The sequence below is a fragment of the Manis javanica genome, chromosome 5, assembly GCF_040802235.1.
Source record: "Manis javanica isolate MJ-LG chromosome 5, MJ_LKY, whole genome shotgun sequence".
NCBI classification, from domain to species: Eukaryota; Metazoa; Chordata; class Mammalia; order Pholidota; family Manidae; genus Manis; species Manis javanica.
In genome coordinates, this window is record NC_133160.1 from 95,143,357 (window position 1) to 95,168,664 (window position 25,308).

The 25,308-nt window shown below is 35.0% G+C and overlaps 1 protein-coding gene across 7 annotated transcripts in view; it reads right to left on the reverse strand.

Moving 5' to 3' along the window:
• BMPR1B (bone morphogenetic protein receptor type 1B) overlaps positions 1-25,308 on the reverse strand; it is a 402,305-nt gene that overhangs the window by 252,600 nt on the left and 124,397 nt on the right. Inside the window, exon 1 of one of the 7 annotated variants that reach the window (XM_073237279.1) lies at positions 19,388-22,586. The exons of 5 other annotated variants lie outside the window; for them this stretch is intronic. The gene's annotated coding sequence lies outside the window, so the exon portion shown is untranslated. Of the gene's footprint in view, positions 1-19,387; positions 22,587-25,308 lie in introns of those variants that run through there. One more of the 7 variants, XM_073237278.1, reaches the window with a different exon arrangement.

Genomic DNA, 25,308 nt, shown 5'->3' on the forward strand with positions numbered 1-25,308 from the left:
TTATAACCTAAAAGTTGCTCTGCAAAACTTAGTGAGTTGACTAAATTACAAAATAAAAGATCTTGCTTGTATTAAGGTGCCCAGTGTGAAATTAAAATAATTGAAAACAAATATATATGATTGCCCTCCAGTGTTTAATTCAGCGTTACTAGATCATGCCAGGGGGATGTACAATGAAAGGATGTACATTTTGGATAAACAGTCAGGAAGACTACTAGTGAGTCATGCAATGCTTTTGCTTTTGGCTCTTACCCTTCAAGTGTGAATACTTTGTGTGATTTTGCCCCTAAAAAAAGTCAAATAAATGTCTGGTATGAAATGTACTGGTATTTGAATTGGGTTTTTTGACATAACAAAAATAACAAATATCAAGCAAAACAAAACAGGTTTTAATTTTAATTTGGTCTCCAGAGGAATTTTCAGGCCATTTACTTATTTGGGTTCCTAAACCAACCAGATTAACTCAAAATTGATTGAATTATCAAAATAATATCTACAGAAAGGAAAATACCAATCTGAAGGGTTCCTCAGCTTTAGCAGCCAGGAAAAAGCAGACTCACTAGAGATAATGTGAATTACATCCAAACACTATTCAGAAGAGAAAAATCTTGGCTGAGCAGAAACTAAGAGTTTCCCTGACAAAACAAATTTTAACTGTGAAATACCTCTCTAAAATCACCAGAATTGCTTTATTAATTTTATTATCCATTATGTATTAATTTGTAACTTCATACTTCCCCAAAGGGAAATAAATTTCTGTTACTAGTGAAAAAGCAGAATGAACAGCAAAAAAAAGAAAAAAAAATAGATGAACCCTATTTAAATTATAAAATAGACCATCATTCTCTCAATAAATGTAAAAATTCCCAGTTTCCCATCAAGACAGAACATGAATGCAAAGAAAATCAAAGAAAGACATACTACCCTACTCTCTACATGCCCAGCTGGGATAAATTTGGCCCTTAGGTGAGCCATGGCACCAGAGTTAGGTGGGTGTTCTGTGTAGGAAACCCTCACAGCACAGTTGCCAGGAAAGAAAGTAGTGCAGGACATGATCACACCATCTACCTTTTGGGTACACACATCAGAGGGCTAATCTAAAGGAGAAACAAGAAAGAAGGCTATGTAAATATATGATCTGATGAGTCAAATGTCACTGATTAATCTGTATAAACAACATTTGTAGCTATTAAGAGTTACTTTAAACTATAAACTGATTATAAGAGCTACAGTTTTTAAACTATCAACTGTCTGAATTAGTAACCAGTTGCCTTATGACAGAAGTAATGCTAAATGGTAATAAAGTCTATATATTCTAAATATATTAGGATTGGGAAATGCAGTGTGGGTCTAAAGCAGTCCAGTGAAAAATGAAATGTAATTTGCTATTTAATGAATAAAAATGAGAAAATTCATTTAAGTTAACAGACGGTATTAGGTCAGGTGAGAAATTCATGACACTTTAACAATCATAGGCATCTTAAACTAAAAGAAAAATGTCTCAATCTTTGGAAAGTGTTTGTAAAGGAATTCACAGATAGTAAAAGAGTTAAGTGAAGAAATCTATTTTAAAATAATTTAACCAAAACAATTCTCATGGTGTCTGCTGATGATAGGAATTAAAGATCCCAAGACTTTTAAAGCTCAGAGTTATTAAAAATAGAGTTCTCAAAATCGAGGGTAGACTCTTTCTTATTAAATATCACTTTCATTTTCTTCCAGCATTTGAAGTATACATGTAGAATTTTGAGGCATAATAAAGAGACAATACTAGAGGAATGCAATAATTGAAGCCTGCTTTTCTTGCTATTTGCCATGTTGTGGTATAAAAACAAACCAACACCAAAAAGTGAGTAGGTTCACAACCAATCTTTTTCCTACATAAGTTTCACTATCTTAAAACCTCAGAAAACTTACTTCCATGCTTGCTTCTAGAAGAAATAATGTTTACATTATTAATTATCACATCTTTGATCTCAGAAGCAAAAGAATGCTTCGCCTCTGATCAAAATTTTATAATCTTTGATTTCTCTTACTAGTAAATCACAAGTCACTTGGAGTGGCTGAATTGCAACTACAAAACCAAGAGACTAAATAAATCTTACCAATGAACTGAAGCAGGGAATGAGAAATTTGGGTTATTTTTATATTCTGAATCCCTCTTTGCTGCTATATCAATATACATTGTTTGCTATTTTTTAGAATATTAGAATAAAATTAACATTAAATCTAATGGGACACAAAGTGCCTGAAAGGTACTAGTCCTTCAAAGTCACTATTACAGAAACTATAAAAAAAAACTTGTAAGGTAGTTTATATTGTTAAGACTATGTGAAACTTGATAACAGAACAGCATTAAGAACAAAGCAAATACAGAAGTTGGAAATTATTAGACACTGTAGAGATACAGGTATACACAAACTCATTCTATGGTGTCCAATTGGACACTAAGTTTAACTCTGAATTAATCAGAAACCAAAGTATAACAAGGATGTAAGGGTGGGAGTAATTGGGTTCTTATTTTCAAAGAAAGGTAGCTGACAAATTTGTCAGAAAAAGAAACTTACTCCCATGCTAAGCTCTAGGAGGCAAGTAAGGAGTGGATTGATACAGAAGCTTCTCATAATGTTTTTCACTGTAACTACACTTGGCATGCTGCACACACTACTCATGCTACATACACAAACTAACGGGCGATGAAAAAGCGTTCACAGCTGGAGAGTCATTACTTATCCTTTTATTTATTCATTCAACAAATATTACTGAAGCCTACTATGTGCCATATCTACTACTCTAGATATTTGTGAGCCAAAGAAACCAAAATCCAAGCCCTCATGCAGTTTTCGTTCTAGCGAATGTACGCAGAGGTTAAATTAAGCAGTTCGCAGAGACTGAATTGAGAATAAGCAAGAACAAAGAATGAAAGCATTTCAGGTTACTCCCTTAACCATCCCTTCACTAACATGAAGCCAAGTATAGCAGAGATCAGCAAATGAGACCACTGAGATATAAACAGTTTACATTTTCTTCAAAATGTTAAATTACAAGTGAATGTATTCAAAGAGATATGGAAATTCCAACAAATTTATTAATCTTTAACACAAAGATGAAAGGAGTCTATTTTTTAAAGACAGTATAAACTACATTTTAAGTTAACATTTCGAAGAAAACTGTTCAGAAAATGTTAACACTTGTGCTTACTAGCCACACTTACCAAATATTAACATTTTGCCCTTGTTGCTTCAGAACTTTATGTCAGAACTGGAATGTTACAGATAACAGCAAAACGCCAACATCAAGTACCACTAAGTACCACCACATATACCCCTTCCTCTCCATCTACAAAGATAACCAATCTCAGAATATTATTTCCATTCAGGTTTCTTGTTTTAATATATGTGGGTATCTAGACATAGTAGGTACTATTGTATTTTGTAGGCCAAAGTTTTACATGATTATATATTAAAATACATAAATTCTTTGCATTTGCTCTTTCCTATCATCCCTGTGTTTTGTTTTTTTGTTGTTTTTCTTTTTAGTTTTGTTTTGTTTTTTATGTATCCCATTGGTGCAGGTAGATCTAACTCATTCACTCCAACTGCTACAGAGTATTTATAGCATAAACAAACCTCAGTTATTCATTCCTCAATAGAGGGATGGTCCAGTTGTCTTCTACACACAATAAACACAGTTCGCAGAGTTAATTGAGAGTAAGAAAAAGAAAATCAAAGAATTTCAGGTTACTCTCTTAACCATTCCACTCTTGAAATAAAGCAGAGTATAATAGAGATGGTAAGAATATCTCTATCATATATTAATATACATGTATCTATCTAGATCTTTCTACATTTCGATCTAGATTAGATCCAGATATAGGTCTACCTAAGAATGATGTGATGAACACCTTGCACAAGTCTCCTTGTGCACAAGCAGGAGAGCTCCTTCCTCCAAGGTGGACAGATAGCCATGGCGGTACTCATCCAGGGGACACACACATTGCAAAGTCATAGAAAATAGTTCCCCTCTTGCCACATTCAGGTCAATGTTGGGGATACTGGATATTATTATTATTATTACTATTATTATTATTATTATTATTATTATTATTATTATTTTGACAATCTGATGCATATCGCTGTTCTAATTTCTATTTCCTAGACTAAAGACAACCTTTGAGTTGACTGAGCCCACAATTTCAGGACAGTCATAAATATAAGGAAAAATCTCTCATTCCTGTTAAACACAGCTCATCACTTCAGATCATTCTGTATCTGCTCCCAACCCATATATCTACTGACAATACTAAACTGCCAGAGAGTGTCTCCACCCCTCCCAAGATCTGAACACAAAGCTCTAGAGGTATATTAGGAACTAATTCTTCACTAATAAGAAAGATCTAATTATTGTTTATTAGAACTTTTGTACATTATGTTGCAGAATATAAAAAATTCACAAAATTATGCTAATCCTTATATGTGCAGCACTCTGATACTTTCTATTTTAACTTAACACTAGTTGAGACCCATTAATTGATGTCATAATCACAGGAATAGGCCACACACTCAATTTGAAGAACATCAGGTTTTTTTCTATATACAATGTACCTAGGAAGAAAACACTCTTAGGAGTTTCAAACTATACTGAACTGAGGCCGTACACCAATGCCACACAGGTACTGATACCCCCAGCATGCCTCAAATGGCTTTGGGCCCAAAGTGGTCCAAACTCTCAGACTATCTGTGCTAAAAGATCTCATTCCACTTTTCATACACATGTGTGTAAGGTAGAATCATGGGAGGTCTGACACACTTGGGAGATATTGTTAAGCGCTATTTTGAATTGGGATTTGCTGTTTTGTTTTGCTTTGTTTTCTTGGCAAATTATCTTCCATTTTCCAGAGACGTAGACCAGGAGTGTATTTGGAACATGCCTACAAGCATATTCTATGTTTTAAAGTTATTTGAGTTCCAGTATTTGCCATGACAAAGTAATAAAATTGTCTCCATGCTTCTAGAAAGCAAGCAAATAATTTATTTCTTGATATTTTTATTATTCAAAATAATAAAGACAGCTTCTTTGCTGGCTCAACTATTTCCTCAAATAATATAGACATTTTCATTCTTGAACAAAATAATCAAGTTCAGGATGTCAAACTTTTTTTAATTGAAGTGTCATTGATATGCAATCTTATATTGTTTTCAAATATACAACACAGTGATTCAACAGTTACCCATACTATTAAATCCTCACCCCCTCTAGTGTGGTTACTATCTGTTAACACAGAAAAATGTTACAGAATCACTGATTATATTCTCTATGCTGTACTACTATCCCCATGACCAACTTATATTATGGTTGAGAATTTTTGTGCCCCTTTATTCCCCTTTCCCTCCCCACCACCTACCCCAGCCCCTCCCACATGGCAACCATCAGTCACTTCCAGTGTCTATAAGTCTACTGCTGTTTTGTTCACTCTGTTTTGCTTTGTGTTTATATTCCACAAATAAGTGAAATCATATGGTATTTGTCTTTCTCCACCTGGCTTATTTCACTGAGCATAATAGCCTCTAGATCTATCCATGTTGTTGCAAACAGCAGGTTTAAATTGCTTTTTTTTGTTAGCTTTTCTTTTTCTCAGAATTCTTCCCTTGTTTTTAAAACACTTGCATCATATCTAGATGGTCCTAAGCACTCAAAATATCTAAATATTTGTATATAACATATGAAAACTTAAACTGTACCTTCATGATTTTACCTTATAAAAACTGGACCTAACATTCTGAGTAACAAGTAAGATGTTCTTAAAACTTATTACTGATATGCTCACTATATTTTGCTGGCTATTTTACCGTTCCTTTCCATTTTACTGGATGCAGTGTAAAAATACACCATCCAGCCAATTGACGTCTGAAGTTTAAGCTATACACAAAGCAAGTACTGAAGCAGAATTGGGGACGTAGTGCATTACAGTGTGGTGTCTTTCTAAACGTGTGCATGCATTTGGCATGGAATGTTATGATTGGATAAGTTACAGGTTTCCAAGTAAAAAAAAAATCTGTTTTCATTCCAATCTTGTTTATGCAAAGGTTCTGAAGATTAGAACTGGCAGGTTATTTCTAACCCTTGCCTTTTCTTCCACTCTCCCTGAGCTTTTCTCTCACACTGGGAGTCTAGAAGTGACAACCTGCTGTTTTCTGGAACTGTACAGTAGCAATTTGAATAGCAAGTTCTGTGCCTAGGCTAGGCTGTCAGAAATATATCCCTGAAACTATAGCTGCACCCTGTGCAGGTGAACAGGAAAATTTAGTTGACATCAAAGGTACTCACAGGGAGAAAAAAATGCACAATTTAATTCCAGTAAAAACATTTCCATTTCAAAAGTTTTAATATCTTGCTAAATTTTGACAGTGACTACACTAAATTTTTTCAGTAATTTTTCATGAATTGAAATTAGGTAATTTCACATTTCTAATGAAAAGTTTGCTAAACACCAATTATAAAATATCAACTCTTCTTTATCTCAATAGATACAAATACAACCAAGTTGAATAGGTCATAAAGGACTAGTAAGAGATAATAGCATATTCATATCTTTATATCCATATTCACACTTCATATTCAACAACTGTATCATTCTCGGTGGTTTAAGTTATTTTGCTCTAAACAATACATAAGATTTAAAGAAAAATCTAGATTATTCAAAGTACCTTACCTATCTTAGTAAAAAAATTATCATAGGGCCTGAATGTTGGACCCCAAAGACATCAAGTTCTATTATGTAGACCCTGAGAATGTTACTTTAGGTGGTAAGATCTTTGCAGATGTAATTAAAGTAAGGACCTTGTGATAGGGAAACTATCCTGGATTATCCAGGTAGACCCTAAATATCACTACCAATGCTTTTTTGAGAGAGAGGGAGAGGGAGAGGGAGATCACACTCACAGAAAAGGAGGAGGCAACGCGACAGCGGGGGCAGAGACTGGAGGGGTGTGGCCTCAAGTCAAGAAATTCTGGCAGCAAGCGGAAGCCAAAAGAGGCGAAGGGCAGATTCTCTCCTAGAACATCTGGAGGGACTGCAGCTCTGCTGACACCTCGATTCCCATTTAGAATACGAATTCTGGATTTCTGGCCTCCAGAAATGTGGAAGAACACATTTCTGTGGTTTTAAGCCACTAAGATGTGTGATTATTGTAGCAACCTCAGGAAACTGTATGACCATAATTGCTATATGACATAATTATACTGAACTTTCAAATCAGATTAACAAATTTGTGGGTGACGGGGTTCCCCAACCACTTGGGGAAAATGAGAGATTCTCTATGTGTGCTGGGGGGATCTGGGAAGGGTTTTTTAAAGAACAATGTCTTGAAAAAGGAAGCCTATTTCAAGTATGAAAAGCCAAGAGAATGCCAAACCCAGGGGGCAAATTTAAACAATATTTAAAATCTAAAAGAAAATAGTTTCTCAGTAATTATGAAGAGCATTACTCTTACCCTTGACTCAGTAATTTCACCACTAAGAATCATTAGTAAGAACACATGTCAAAATCGGATCAAATTCTACAGATCAAGATGTTCCTTGTAGCACTTATCTATAATATCAAAACCTGAAACAATCTGAACATCTAAGTAAAGAAGAAAAATAAAACATAGTATGTCTCTTGATTGAACATCTTATCCATCCATCAAAAATAATGATTAAAAAGAATTTGGAGGAAAAAAATGTATGTTTCAATATCACATATAAAAGGCAACAATACAAAATACTAAATACATTCTTGTTTTTAATTCTTATTTAAAATGCATAGAAAAAAGACCAGAAGGGAATATATGGATTATAGCCTTTTCCTTCTTTCAGTTGTTTTTTTTTAATAACTTCACTAGAACACCAGACACTTTTGAGGGCAGGGAGTACTGAAAAAGGAGTAAGGTAGTTGGCAGGTACAAAAGCTCCAGTTTTCTGGGTGATTAGAAGATGTAGGAATGACACCTTACCAGCCAAAACTCCCAAATGCCTTCAAGTGTATCACCTCACCTGCGATGACTTTAAACCTCCATGAGCCCTGCAGGAATGGATACTGCTATCACCATTCCCCTTGGGAGCCCAAGAGCGTCAGGAGTGCACAGGGTCATCCTGTATAAATGGGAAAAGCCACCTCGTGTTGTTCCAGGCTAGAGCTGAACCCCCTTCCCCATGATGATGGTGCCAGCTGACCCAGGCCTAGCCAGGGCAGTGGGCAGCTCTTTCCTGTAAGAAAACCAAGGTTGAGGCCTCAAACCCATTCTGAGTGGATGTTAATTTAAGTATGGAAATCGTATCAAATAAATTATCTCAGGTTTCCCTGTGATCCTTTCAGATTCATGAATAAGCCAAGCTATAAATAAATCAGACTTTTATAAATAGTGTCTATTACAGATAACCATAAATACACAAGACATACTCAATCTTTCAAGTTAGAACCATTTCTTCATTCCACTTATTTTTCATTCTGCATTAGTTTGTATTAATTTACTGGTCCAATCCTCCCCATACAATAGGGTTTTAGTTTTGTGCTTAATCATTTATAACATATTCTAAAAGTCTAAAAGCCAATGCTTTTTGGCAAACAGTTGCTTGAAGCTGTAATTACACTTACTGGGACAAGTGAATAAAGAACTCCTGAAAACTCTGGAAACAATATAACCTAAAATATACAAAAAACAAATAAACAAATACAGGGTATAATTACAGAGTTATACTTTTTCAAATGTTTACATTCTCACTTAGATTGTAGAATTCATAGATATTTGATATTTATAAATATACTTTAGAGAGTTCTATGTTTTTTAGCAGTTTTGAGCTTGATAAGTTCCTAACAAACTATAATCAAAGTAATTATATTTACAATTAATGAAAAAAAGATCATGTTCACATCAGAACTAATTTTAACATCTCAGATTTGAATAAAGCAAACTCAGAGCATCAAAACTGCAATCACACAAAAATAACTACCAAATGTCAGCTAAAAAATTCTATTCCCAAACCTTAGTCTTTCTGTACCAGAACAGTTTTGACCATGAAGCCTAGATTTAATTGTCAGAAATGCTGTACTCATGAGCTATGGGACCATGCACAGACATAAATGTCACTAATTTGAAAAGTTACATCAGCTTCAACATAACAAGATGATAAACATTTTTTCCAACCTCTAAAAATATTATTCATTTTTATCCTTTGAGTTAGTATTAATGAAGATATATTTTTATAAATCCCCAAGGAGATTTTAACTAGGACTATACCATTATATGAAAAATAAATCTCTTAGTAGAAAGTCTTCACTGCTGTCCTTATTAAAAGATTGTTAGTTACATCTACAAAGCCATACTAGTGAGAAAGGTTACAGTAAAACTTGCAAAATGTTTTGACCAATAGATTCACCAACAGAATTCAGTTCAAATGTCAACCAGAATCTCTCTTGAGAAACCCTACAAATAGGTTAATTTCTTTTCCTTTTTATGATTGGTGTATTTTGATCACATTTTAGCATTAAATAAAGCATATATAGTGCCGTCACTCTTGCTTATTTTAGAATGTTCATACAATGATTTCTAGTAACTGAACCCAAAAGAAACAATAACTTAGGAAAATTTCAGATTGTTGTATTTAAAAATTAAATGTTATATAGAGCATATTTCTGATATCCTTCAAAAAAAACAAATGTCACACACATCACGCATACACACCAGAGGATTTCCTAAGGATCACTTTGAGGCGCCATATGTTCAAATTAACCAACGCAATATGTGTACATACCTGCAAGCTGCATCTAAGATACCAAAATCAAGATAATTTTCCTTGATCCAACTCCTTGAGGGAGCAACTCTTAAAAGAACCTGAATATATAATTTAACATCAGAGATGAAGCACAGCAGGTTAAGCCTTCATGAATTGACTTTTCAGATTAACAGATGTTCATCTAAAATCTATTTTTGCTTAAAAAAAGAAAAAATGACAAAACAGTTCAATTTTCTCATAGATTATAAATGAAAGAAAAATTGAAGGGAGCTGCATAAATAGTCACTGGCTGTATCTGTTGTATATGGTACACTGATCTCTAATGTGGAGCGTTCAGCCTATTCACCTTTTTTCTGCCATCTCTGAATAAACATGTCTCAGAGCACCATTAATCTAAGTATTGAGGGATATTTTTCTTTCAAGAACAAACACATTTTCAACTTTGGACCAGCTATACAACTGTAAAACCAAAAGGCAAAAGAACCTTGTAATACTTGTTTACATTTGAAGTTGAACATGATACTACCAAATCTCTCCAATGAGAAGGTACATTCACAAACTGAAGACCTCAATTACTACACCAAGTATAATGGTAGAGAAACCATTCTACTATTCTCCTTCCATAGTGGGTCCTAGGAAAATAAATACTCTTCCTGATCCTCAAAGAATAGAGAGGAAGAAATTGGTACTTTCACAATGGATTTAATACAATTTTTAAAATCCAACCATGGTCAAAGGACTCCCTTTATTTACACAGCCATTTTATGATGCTAAAATGTGAAAGAACAAAAAGGGAAAAAGAATCAGCAGCATCTCTCAGTATTCAGTGCCTAGATTACCAAGTTGGAAGAAACATGACAAGTCTACTTTCTCCAAATAATTCTGAAATAATTGAAAATAAAATCACCAACTCCTCCCTCTTAGAAAAAGGATAAAAAGATATGTCAGGGAAAATACATGTCTTGTTTTATAAATATCTTTTAGACTGTTCTCTTGGGAGCAATATGCAATGTAAACTAGTCTCAAAAGGAAATCCTTAAGGAGCCAATCTTTTAAAATTTTTTTAAAAAGGACGAATGTGAACCAAGATCAGGTATCAGAGCATTGTCCTGAGACTATATGGAAATTTCTACATAAATGGTAATTGGGGCTCCCTCTCTACCTCCCTCCCTCCCTCTTTCTCTTTTTTTATAAAAGCCATAATGGCTATGTTTGGTAAGGAAAATAGATGGGAATAAAAAGGTATAAATGCTTACTGTGTAAGACAAGCTGATGTGTGCCAATACACTGGAGAAACCGTTCAAAAGCAGTTGATCCATGTGAAAACATAAGCCCTGAAATGTTGCCAGAGTCCTGGGGTGACCTCTGACACACAGAGTGCCATTTGCACATTTGTAAAGAGAACTTGGTAGTGGGTTATTTTTACATTACGCACTGCATTGCAAGCAAGTTGGGAAAAGAAAATGCAGGTTGGTTACACTTTTAACAGTATTTCATTTCACTATCCTTCTTGTGAGGTTGCTAAAATATTAGCAGTGCCCTACTTATGAGATATATGTGATCCCGTTCAAGGTGGGAGTTAGGAGCACTGTTTTTAGGTGAAATATGAGAGCAACATTACAATTTCCAAATTCAATTTCAATCATTACATTAACATGACAAGGTTCTCAAGAACGGCCAAAGACAACAAAAAGGGACTGTTCACCCTGAGTGGCATATTTCACTGTGGGACTCAAATTTTGTACCACAGCTCACTTTATGTTGTTATCCATTTTTTACTATGCCCCACAGCAGTGCGTTCTCTCCCCTTTTCTCACCGTGCTTCAAGTTAATACCTTCCATTTACATTTTGCCCTCTACTGGCAGTTCCCAGGTGACCATTTTATAGGAATGGAAAGGCACCAAGAAATTTTGCCTGCAGTCTTGTGAGACTCCGGCTCTAGAACAGTAAGTAAACCCAGTTCCTGAGTGCTGAATAAAGAATATTTCTTTCTCACCAATTAGAGAAAGTCAATTTCAATTTCTGTTTATGTGAGACTCAGCTGCTCTTTATTAGCTTGTTCCTTAATATGTTTCCCAAATTCGTGAAATAAAACGGAAGTCATCTGCATGTTCTCCAACTTGGGAGGCCCACACACAACCTGGGGAAGAGTCCACTTTGCACTGATTGACTACTCAAATATTTAAAAGGCATTGGGATGAAGCCTCATTAAGAAGGACTCAAACGGCCCATTACTATAGACAGAGAGGGCCTGTCCTGGGATTGACTTTAAACACTAAAGTGCACAGTGTAGAGCCAAGAGAGAATGTTAAGTTTGCAAGTTTCCTCTTTGAGAAGGTGAAAATATTTCTTCACCTTTTGGACATTATGACTCATCATTTCTCTTTTTTTTCATCTATTCATGCCTTATTTAAAGGAAGATTCATTATTATTTTATAGAGCAGTATTTATTTTAAACAAGTGTCACATACTTACCTTTTGCTAATATAAATTAGCAACACTATGTCAAGAAAAAATTAAGTTGTTCTCATAATCATTAATAATAGTTATAATATATTGGACTCCACAGTACTAGTTCTTTGCACCTGTGATCTTCATGAAACCTTGCAGAACTGATGTTGCCACTTTACCAATGAAGAAACTGAGGTTCAGAATGTAAAAGTACTCACAATAAATCCAGTGCTCATTACATCCGCATTTCCTTAACAAATATTACACTTATTTGATTGACGAAATGCATCAAAATATATAAACCTTGACTTACGGGTTTGCCTAATAATTTTTTAGTTATTCATCAACTTATCTCTAGTAATTCACCTATTCAAAAATTCACATATCAATGTAATCTGAGATATTTCTCCTCCCCCTGAACAAATCCTTGTGGATTTTTTAAGATCCAGTTCAGGTATTATGTCTTACCTAAAGTTTCCCTACTCTCCATACTGATATAATTACTTCTTTACTAGCTTATAGAGTTTATTTATTAATTGGGCTAAAAGCTTTTCGGTTTTTTGTTTTTTTTTTTTGATCCTCAGCTCCTAGTACTGTATCTGGTACATGTTCAATAAATCCCTGTATTCAATAAATGCTTATTTAAAAATGCATGTACAAATAAAACAGCTCAGCTATGGATCAGATAAAATTTCATCTAATATAATTATGAATACAAGTCAAACCTTGTATTAAAGCTTTCCAAACTTCAAAACATATATGAATCATGGAGATCTTATTAAAATGTAGACTCAGATTCACTACACTTGGAGGAGAATGCGAGATTCTGTATTCACAGGGCGCTCTCTCAAGTAATGACATTGCTGTTGGTTCTCAGACCACCATTCAGGTAGCAAGGACTTAAACTACTGGAATAACACATAGCAGACTTGGTGAATGGTTTAAAAAAGCTGTATGTTCCTCTTGAATATTAGCCTCTCTTTAGACCTGGCACCAAACCTCAAGTTATTAAACTTAATAACTAAGAGCAATTAGGTATTTATGTGTGTTTCCCTAGATGTGACACAAGCTTTTTTGAAAAAGACCATCTTAATGATGTTCATAATTTCGGTCCCAAGAGGCAGGGCAGCACTGTATGTGTAAGAGGACTTTGATTTAATGTTTGTTAAACCAACACAAAATTAAGTACTCGAAGGGAGAAGCTATCACTGATTTCTCTCTTTCTTATCACAGTGCTTGGCACGGTGCCTCAAACACAGCAGAACCTCAGTCAATCAACACTGAATGAATGAACAAGCAAACAAACCATTCCTTCTCTGTAAATTATCAGGTTTTTATCACCCTGATCAATGCCTATTTCTGGCACTTGATAAAAACAAACTGAACTGGAAAGCCCTGGATATTAATGAATTTACAATGTTATAGAATCATACAAATCATCTCTTTGTTATTTTAATGTTACCTTTTTTTTTTAATGAGACAAAACACTTTCATTTCAACATTTCCTTTTTGCTGCACCAGGATTGAAATTAGTGGCCACTGTTTTAAGGGCAGGATTACTGCCACTTCAAAACCACTAACACCAAAAAGATTAGTGTTAACTATATGATGAAAATCACTATAGTCATTCTATTCCTATTTACTTTTTACATATCAAGGCCTTAGCTTTGCATGCACCCAAAAATTACTAATCCAGGGAAATATGAAACTTTACATTTATTTCTTAAATATATTTTGTTAAACCAGCTTTTGTTATAAGACGGGAAGAAAATTATCTGCAGGAAAAAAATGTTTCTCATACTATTCAAGAAAGGATGTATCTATTTCATTGAACAAGCTTTATTTGTTAACCTCTTTTACATTTCAGTAAATTAAGAGGTACATGGTATGTAATGTGGTAAAGTGCTGAAAGTGTTTAAGTGTACTGAACAAATGTTAAGCACCTACTATATACAGTGCATACATTAGGGTGTTGTGAGCAAAATAAAGATAAATAGCCCTATAAAGCTTTGAGAAAATTGATACAACAAATCTCACATAAACAACAAAAAAGGATAAAAAAATTATTCAATTTTTACTTTTAAATTATTCACTTGCTTCTTTCAAACTAAAATTTAAAGTAAATAAAGTTTTAAGGACATGCACTGGACTTAAAAAGATGAAATATTTATCTTTCCTTTAAACACTTCTGCTATAGACAGAACTGTGCCCCTCCAAAAATCATAGATGGAAGCCCTAACCCTCAGTGTGGCAGTATTAGGACATGGGGCCTTTGGAAGAAAATTAGGTTTAGATGAAGTCATGAGTTGTGAGTGCCTATGATGGGATCAGTATTCTTACAAGAACAAACACCAGAGAGCTTTCTCTGTCTCTCTCAATCCTCTCTGCTGCCTCCTGCCCAACCATTGCCCCCACCCTGAACACCACCAAAGTTAGGAAACAGTGAAAAATCAGCTATTTTCAAGCAGGAAAAGCTGCACCAGACCTTCCATTTTGGCCCCATGGTCTCAGCTTCCAAGCTCTAAAACTATGACAAAATAAATTTCTGTTGTGTAAGCCATGGTATTTCACTATGTAAGCCTAAGCTAATACAACGTCTCTGGTTACTTTTTATACCTTCACATAAGAATATTCTAGGTCATAATTATGTAATATAAACTGCCATGAATGTATTTTTTTATGATATAAGAAGGGTTTCAGAAGTGGAGTTGGAGTTAGTAAATAAATATTCGTTCTTCAATTGCCAATATGAAAGAGAGAAAAAGAGAGGGTGGGGGAACTACATTTATTTTAACAAGTAACTCAGAAATATGCTTTGGGTGAGGGGTTACCTCATTAGCAATAAGTGCAGACATGCAGACATTCCCCTACACAAAACCTCTTTCAGCAGCATCAGAAAGAGAATGCTTTTTGCATGTGTCACTTCTCAGGTCCAAGCCTCTAGCACGCTTCGTTATATGCAATTAGCTCCATGCCAAGATTTAGTACATTTCATAATAAATCCCTTGACTGCATTAACTGTAGCCTTGGCAAAGATGGAAAGGCTCTATTCACGAAGGCAGAAAACAAGCCACAGGACTTACCCCACAGCAAAACTCACTTGCTGGATGCCAACACACTACAAATTTCAACAGCTTGCTGTGCCCTTTTCATCCCTCCCCCTCTATTGGGTGGAGGAGGGGGCAGAAAAATACAACCTGCCATGGGACTGTGATTAAAGAGTACAGAAGAGTTAAAAAGGCTTAGACAAATTTGGTTTGTTTACTTCTTGCTCCTCTCCTAAATCTTGCTAGCTTTTTCCCTCGACTAATGCTCCAAATTTACCCAACTCCACAAAAACTTAAAACCACTTCCCAGATGAGATCCAGAGTCTACCCTCATTTAAACAGTAACCATCTGTTGCTCACAGGGAGACGGTGGCCCCTTCTCAGGTTTCCCACTGGGGAACAAGAAGTCTGTGGTATGTTATGGTGACTCCGTGTGGGAAAGCTCTGCCGGACAGCAGCACCGGTGAGGAACCTGGGAGAGGCTCGGGACTCATCTGCACTTCCTCTGTTCATATCAGAACAACGAGGAAATCAACCCTTTTTCTCTTTCAGTGACGACTTTATGTACTGAAGGAACCACAGCTTTTTCAGTACAGAGTAGAATATGCACAAGCTTTGGAGCTGCACACACCTCAATTTCAATCTTGTTTTCATTTTAATTGAAGCCCCAGTTCTTAATCTGGGAAATGGAGATAATATAGTGCTGCCATAAGGCTTAGACATTTTTGGTTCAGAAAATGCCTATCATGTATAAAATATTTGATGAATTCTAGACATGGCATAATATTATTGAATACAAAAATACCAGCCATGGGCAAATTAAGATAAAAATATAAGAAAGCAAGAGATAAAATATTTTTACTAAAAACCCCATTAAGTTCCCTTTAGGATAACACATTTGGAACATTACCATTGTATTGTTTACAATAAAAATTCATCAGGAGAGAGGGAGGTCTCTCTTGGATCTCACACAGGAGACTTCTGGTACTGACATACTGAAAGGACTTCGTTATAAATTTCCTTCTCATTCTTTGGAGCTCCATTATACACTTAAAATAAGAAAAATAAGTGGCCTGAAGCCTATTTATAATGTTTTAGAAAACTACTCCTGTTTTGATTTAGTCTTATGCACTATAAAATTTGAAAAGTTTTAATACTAGTAAACGTCCAGTTTTCAATATAAGAAACAATGGAGTAAGTGGTTTCTTTGAGGCCTATCATTAATAGATTTTCTAACAATAAAATCCAATAAAGCAATACAATCCCATGTAAAAAAAACACTTAAAAATATTTTAAATTGAGAATAGCCTAGAAATGTTGTGCCCTTAGTCACTTATGGATGCAATCACAAATTTACAGACAGCCTTCCTCCATCTTGATCCCAGCTTCATCACTTACCAAGTTTTGGACCAAGTTACTACTTAATCTCTTTATGCTTTAGCTTCCTTATCTGAAGCATGATTAATAATAGCCCCTGCTTCAAAAAACTGTGAGAAAATAAATAGTTTACAAGGTGCTTAGAAAAGTGCATGGTCTGTAGTAAGCACTTAGCATCATAATCACTATTTTTATTTTTCATGCTATTATGATGATAATCATATAGCCACAGTTACTTGCATTTGCCAAACATCCAGTATATCTTCTGCCCCTGTGCTTTTAGGAAGAGAACTTTGCCTACCCTGGTCTTCTTTCCCGTTTGTGCCAGTCAAAACTCCTCCCCAGTCCTCTGACGTCCAGATCAGAAGCCACCGTCTCCAAAAGGCCTTCCTCAATCCACCTACTTATAATTTATCAGCATCCCTGGTACCAGCATCACACTGAGTACATAAATATTTATGTGTATGTAACTGTGTACATAACTATAACTAATAGAAAAACAATTTTTAATTATACCCCTCACAGAAGGTACAAATGAAGGAGGAGGAGGCAAGGGAGGAGCTCAGAGAAGGGGAGATGGGAGGGAGAGAAAGAGCAAGAAGAATACACACCAAAGGAGGAAAGTCATCTGGGTGACAAACATTAATGGAAATATTTATTTTCTTCTTTTCCTATTTTGTACTTCCTTTTTGGTCTAAAATAAACAAGTCTAACTCATGTAATTTAAAAAATAAAAGTTTTTTTAACGAATAAAAACAAGACTTAACTGGCCATCTCATCGCTATCCCAAAGTAAGTAGAAGGGTTCCTAAAGCAGGAAGCATCCCAGAAAAGGCCTGTTCCAGTAAAAGTCCACACCTATGAAGTTGGGTTACAATTTCTTCTTTCTTTCAAGGATTGTTTTAAAGTACAAGTAATGAAATGATACAAAAGTAACTTGTAAGCTATAGAAGTGAGAAAAATATAAATCATTAGTTAGGTTTTGATTGTACTGACTATGTACAAGCTATGAAACATGATTTATATTATCCAGGCCACAAGGTATAGAAGAAAAACAGCACAGAGTCTAGAGGCTTCTATCTGGTATGAAGACCCAGCTGCTCCACAAGCAGAAAAACTGAAGAAATACTAAATTAGATGCTGAGTTTTTCCCATAGTACTTGGGCAATTCAGCCCCTGTTAAAATGATGATAATTACCCACCTATACAGGGAGTTTCTCCAAGGCAAGGAAGGGTTTTTTCATCTCTGAAACCCTAGTGTTTGGCAAATACTAGGAAAAGTAGAAATTCAGTTTGCTAAATTGAGCATTAGGACTGGTAAGTTCAAATTTTTATTCAATTCTAATATGGTAGGTATTTAGAAAACCCAAAACACTGTCTCCTTAACGATGACGAAGATTCACCTATCATTCCACAAATTTGGTTCATATACCCCTTGTCTTTGTCAACTGTTTCCATTTCCTTCAAAGTTCTTCATTTCTTTGTAGTTAGAGGAAATTCTAGTTTTAATACAGAGTGATCAGAGAATGCTATTTGATGTATTTCTATTTTATAAAGGCTACTGATATTTTCTTTATGTGATCAATATTTGTGAATGTGACAGGCACTTAATGTGTAATTTCTTCTGTCAGAGCATAGAATTTATATGTATCTCTCTATGAGCCACTCTTCTGATTTTATTGTTTAGATCTTCTATCTCCTTAATAATCTTTTGTGTACTTGAGTACAGTATATTAAAATCAACTATTAATAGTGGGTTTCTAACCATTCAAACAGGACTAAGGACATTAAAACTGTGTAAGTACAAAGGTAACCATCATAACAAAAACACAATCCCTCCCAAATACTATACCTCAGATCTTTTAAAAGAGCAAACAGCAAATAAATGAAATACATATAATTATACAAGATTATGATAGAGTTGAGACCAAATGTCCTGACCACAGCAACACGTGAACAGAGTTAACTCACCTACTAAAAGAAAAAGATTTTCATTTTGGCACCCAAAACAAAACCCAACTACATACTATTTTATTTAGAGACATACCTAAAACAACGTGACTAAAAATGGCCAAAACTAAAGGAGTGGACAAAAGTATACGAAGCAAAAGGGTACAGAGAGACATATGGGATCCCGATACCCAATGAAAAAGAATTCAAGCCTCAAAGCATTAAGCATCATAAAGAAGGGCATTTTTAATGCTAAAAAGCTGCAATCCACAATGAAGCTATAATGCTGAGAGGTGTGCATGTTCCAAATAACCCAACAACAACCTTTATGAAACCAAAACCAGAGGAGATGCAGGAAGACAGAAACCCACTACTAATAAGTGATTTTGTTTCATATAATTTGGAGGAATTTAGGGAGGCTATTTCCAACACTACCCTCCCATTGTCTTCAGTTCCTTGGAAAGCCTATGGTCATTTTTTCAAAACACTTTTCCATGACTTTTAGAGAATGTGTATTCAACAGTTTTATAGTGCAACATACAACATAGAGCCATTACATTAAATGTAGCATTTGTGTGCCTCCACTCTACTGTATGTGGGCTGATTTGGGACCTATTTGGTCAAACAATAACAGAATATTATGTTCAAATCTCCTACTGAAAATGTCCATTCGTCAATCTCTGCTTGTAACTTCACTCATTTTATCTTCATAAAAAATAAAGTTAATCCATGCATTTAGAAGCATACAAGTTAGAAACTGAATGTTTCAGGATATTTGAATCTCTTACCAAAATGTAGTGACTTCTTTTTATCTGTAGTGATGCTTTTTCATCATAAAGTGTTATTTCTTCTTCCAGGTTGGGTCACCGGGACACTCTTATTTTTCTGGATTCATGTTTTCTTATTTTTGGTCTCTGAAGATTTTTCTTAGTATCTTGCCAGCTCAGGAATATGCTTAAAAATGTCATTTAAAATTAGACTGTGCTTTTTATATCATATATTTTTAAAATCTTGAAAAATTTCAGCATATTTATTCTGCCATGTCAGAAATGGAAGTGTTCTTTTTCTATATAAACCTAAAATGTCCTTCAAAAACCACTGAAGAGCCAGACACTTTGGCAAATTTCTTTGAACAAGTGTCTCCTTTGGTAGTAAATTTCTTAGCTCCAATGGCTCCAGTTAAAAAACAAAGATACTTTATATTCCCTTCTTCAGGTTTTTAAAAAAAATCAGATAGGAAAATGTTCAAACTCTCAGGAATAGACTGATGTACTTGTCAGATTTCTCTGAACAATAATGACGATTTTCTAAATAAAGATGCAACATTTTCAATTTGCTCCATTCAATGAGTCTTCTTTTCAGTGGATGAAAAGGCACGAATCTCTCTATACCTGTTAACTATTGCTACAAAAATAAACTACCAAACATGAATTATTGCTCATGAGTCCATGGGTCAGCCATTCAGGTCTCAAGTGGGCTCACTCAAGCAGTCAGGTGTGGGGTGCCTAGGTGGCACTGCTTATCTCAGTGGGGCTCTTTCATGTTTCTGGGTCAGCTGGCTGGTGGCTATTCCAGAACTGCTGGCCTCGATTTTAACAATTTGGTTGCTAGCCTGTCCTTGTTCTCATGGCAATGGCAGAATTCCAAAAGAGAACAAAAGCAAGCAAGGGCTCTTGAGGCCCAGGCTGGGGACTGGCACACCACGCTTCTGCCACATTCTATTGGCTAAATCACAAGCCCCACCCAGGTTCAAGAGGTGGGGAGACAGATCCCACTTCTTAACAGTAAAACTAAGATCACATTACGAAGGATATCAATACAAAGAGAAGGGAAGCACTGGGGCCATTTGTACAATTAAGAACCCAAAACCTATAAATAGTTTGCAGTTGATATTTCATATCATATTTAGTGTCTAAAAAATTATAAAACACCTAAAGAAAGTTATAAAGTTTCTGGTACCTCCCTAGAGTGGTCACAACTCATCAGATTTGAGCCTCTATTTAGATGACTAGAGGTCAAGATTTTTATATAAGGCTAGAATAATAATCAACTTGTTAGACTTCACCCAAGGGCACGAAATCTATTAAGGGCTTTTAGCTGAGAAGGTTAGTCATAAGTTTTGAATTCTTGGAGTATCACTCTGGCTTCACTGTGAAGAACAGACTGACATGCACCATACTAGAGTCATAAAAACCGTTTAGTAGGTTATAAACCATAGCATTGGCTTAGGCAAAAGAGAGCACCCTTATCAGGACATGAGCAGTAGAGATAAATAGTAGTAGGCAGATTTGGGGAACAGTTGAGAGGATGGAACTAACTATACTAATGAATGTATTTTCAACACCCCTACTATGTACCAAATACTCTGGTACATTCTGGGGATTAAATAGTCCATCTACTCATGGAACTTTCAGCTTAATGAAGAACAAAGACAGAAATCAAAAAAACCACCTGCTCCTCCAAGTATTACTGAAAAATCATTTGCTTCATCCTACCATAGTTTCAATGAAAACATATCCAATTTATTGATGCATCTTTAGTCCTACAAAGAGTACAGAACAAGGTCACATATATCTGCCTTGCCCGTGCTGATTAAATTATCAGTTTTTCCTACAGTGTGAATGTAAATACTTTATTAACTCTGTCTTGTCATAGTTATTATTGATTTATTACTACTTTCCTATCCCAAACCCACTCAGTTCCCATCAGCTCTCAAAGCATTCAAGTTTTCAACCTCTGAGTTAAAAAAATCAGTAAAATATAAAAATATAGCACAATCATAACAAAGAAACAAAAAATAATTTATAAACAAAAATATTCAAGCTAAATCAGCATCCTATATTCTGTACCTTAAATTTTCTATATTTGTACATATATTGACCAAGGTGCAATAAGGGATCCTCCATCTAGAAACCACCTAGTGTATTAGATGAAATGCTTATAAAATGTATTAAGTAATACATTATATAAAGAAATACATGCCCCTTGGATAAAAATCAAGTTACTAAGAAGTTGCTTGACGGTTTACATGAACAATTCCAAATACTTTGTGACAATAGAGGAAAGGTATAAACACAAATAAATGAGCATATGTATCTGTGATGAATAAGGTCTTGGGGAATGAGCTATCATGGTAATATTTGGTTAGTAGCAGAGATTGAAAGTATAAGATAAGACCATCTGGAATGTCAATGTGATGGAATGCAAAAACTCTGCTCTGTCTTGCTTTTTGAATACAGACTCCCTGGAGATCTCATGAAGTTACAGACCAGAAAATGTACAATACAGACAGATTTGGCATGCAGTATCAGAGTTCACAGACTCTCTCAAAAAGCTACCTCAGATTCACAATCACAGTGTAAAAGAAAGAGCTCTGGACTGAACTCCAGCTGACCTAGTTCCCTCATCAGTGGAAGAAGGGAGGTAAATTAGAACTCGGCTACTCCTCCAGGTTTAGTTTTCAGTATCTCTTCGGGACACTTCCAGAAAGGGCAGATGAGCAGAAAGAGCCTTACCTGAGAACTGGGTGCTATTCAGAAAATCTACATCTATGAAAAGAAAAACAGAAATAATTAAACAATCCACAGAAAGATGCCCTCCTCCTCCATTCTTCAGTGGACAAAGAACAGTGAGGGGCTGCAATATACAAGCCTTTCACATAGCAGTGGTTCCAAACCTCCTTATCCGTAAGATTCATAAGACAGTGTTTTCAAAATACACAGTCCTGAGTTTGAAATACAGAGTTCTCGATTGTAGTCTTTTAGAAAAGGAATCAGCATTTTCAAAACCTCACAAACTGGGTCAAGTGCACAGCCAAGGCTGAAGCAGTCTTACCATTAAGAGTCTTTCATTTTACTTATAAACTACTCTAGGATAGCTCAGCCTATTTTACAATGACAATTTTTTTTTCCAGTTGTGTCACCTGTCATTTTTTCCACTCAAAAATGTTCTGGAAATCTTCCCAAGTCTTTTTGTATGCCGTCTTTTTTTTTTTTGAAGAACATTATGTTTACTATGCTCCCCCCTTCACCAAGTCCCCCCACATACCCCTTCACAGTCACTGTTCATCAGCGTAGTAGAGCTGGAAGGGACCTTAGCCTCCCACTGAGGCTAACTGGATACTTGCTTGGTTCTTGTGCTGCATCTTCCCCACCCACAAGCCTTTTAAAGAAAAAAGGTGGTTTTCTACCTTTAAAAGCTAATTAAAATATTATTTTAATTCCTTGTATTGAGAGCAAATTAGCTGTTCTGCCTTAAATGTGGAGATAACCATGATTTAGAAAGTGCTTTCTCCAATTCTGCCAGTTCTTGGAAGAGATCTGATCACAGATACACAGTGCTCATCTGCTTTCAAGGGCTTTCCTTCTAGGAAAATACTATTCGCTAGTAAATGACAAATACACACATACTTCAACAGCATCCTACTTAAAAAAATACTAATAAAATTAGAGATACTTTTAGTTGTTGTTTCCCATTTCATGTAAGAGGATGTTACATAGAAAATCATTTTGCAGGTGTGAAATTCACTTCTCTTAGGTACTGGGTGAAAACCACAAACAGCAAATCTGTAGTTACTTATTAAAATTACAATTAAAAATACAATTAAAATTTAGTCCAAGAAATCTGAATAATCCATAATATTGGCATAACTACAGTATCTTCAGTGTGCAAGGTTTTTAAAAACATACTGAGCTTTGTATTAAAAACGAATTTTTCATTGTCTAGTTAAGTCTTGTCCATACACATACGGATTTGATGACATTGAAATACATATCTAACAATGGCTAGACCAATTGTTTTCCTAAAATTTATTCTAATTCTATAGTAATAGTAATGTAATTTTTTTAAAGCTTTTCTGGAACAAATAGAAAAATAAATCACTGCATATCGGAAAAAAATGAGAATCAAATTCAGATATTAAGTCAGGTGTCTTGATGCTTTCTAATAATATCTTATTTTTAAAGGACATTGTCTGTTCTGCTCTACCAGGAAATGTGGGGTCATGGTGAGGAGCATGGGACCTAGAGTCACATGACCAGCTCAAATGCCAGTTCTACCATTTACTTGCTGAGCTATCTCAGACAAGTAACAATCTTTCTATGCCTTAGTTTCATCAAAATGAGTTATTAGCAGCAATTATTTCCTAAGATTATTATGAAAAGTAAAAGAACAGGTCCAGAAATATAGTATTCATTTCATATGTTCATTAATATTTCCATCGAACTGGTTGTGTTTTTACTTTGTTACTCTGGAAAGTAGAAGAAATTATAAGGAAAAAAATCATAGACATATATACAAGGGAAATGTCTATACTTAAATAAATTCATTAAATAGAATGTAAGCAACATACTAAAAATATTTGACATGACTGCCAAAAAAGCCAAAGAATCAATAATCCTAATTATGAAAGGACTTCACATATAACTGTAATAACTTGAAAAACACATGAACAGGAAACTCACACAAGATCAAATGTCTGTTAAGTATATCAGAGGTGGGGGAAAAAAGTGGAACCTCAGAAGGGCTCAAAGAATAGTATATTAAAACAATGGAATGTAAATTTCCCCCTAATTAGCAAAGATTTTCATTTTACTATAGTCAGTGAAACCAGTCCCTCATACACTCCTGAAACAAATAAAAATCATATAGCATTCTGGAAAGGAATTTTGCAGTCTGTTTCAAGAGCCTTAACAAATGTTCCATCTCTTGGTCTAGTTATTCAATTGACAGGAATATGTGCTAGAGATATAATCTGAAACAATACAACATAGGATAGTTCAGCCATTAAGGTTATGTTTTAGAACACCATTCAACAATAAAGGCAATTTAATTCAAATTTAAATATAGAAAGAGACATAGAGATGGGGGAATATAAAAATGCTAACATTGAGGTGATAGAGTTCTTTTTACTTTCTACTAACTCTATAATAAGCATGGATTATTTCCATTAATAAAAATAGTTTTAATTGTCCTATTAAATATGTTTCTAGACAAGATATGTGAAACTCAATAATTTGACAGTTGATAATATCAGGAAAAACATATATGCATTTAAGTTTCTACTTTCCTTGATCTTGCTATTTTATAAATGTAATTAAAATTTTAACTTATAGGCTAAGCCACTCCCATCATTCTGGCATATCTTTACAAAGCTTGCCATTCTTAGAAGCCTTACATATGGGGAAGTGGGATCTAAATTAATCCTGTAGTCTATCTTAATCCTAAATTTTATTCCTAGGTAATGGAGCCTGTAGGTACCCTCTCTCTTATAAGCAGAATTATAAGGGTCTAGGTCATGAGCTGAGGTTCTCCCTGCTTTTCTAATTTATTCCAGTTTGCTGCCCAGTAGGCACTCTCAACCCTGAAGCCAATACCTCTGACTGGTTCTCTGACCCCATCCAAAGTCCTGATAGAAGCTCCCACTCCCCTGGGTTTTAACTCATGCCATCAACAACTGTCAGCTTGACTCAAAAATGGATAAAACCTTTTCTAAACTCTTCCATCTGGTACTGCAGGAGCTTGATGACGCCCTGCCCCAGGAGAGAGACAGCAGCCAGATCAAGACCTATGGTTTCTGGTTTCCTTTCAACCATCTCTTTGCATGAAGAAAATTCCTTAATTCGGAAACCCAAGACAGTGTGGGTTTTTAAGGATAATGGCATAATGTGTGGCTCTGGACTTTACCATGATGAAAATTTAACCTTAAAAC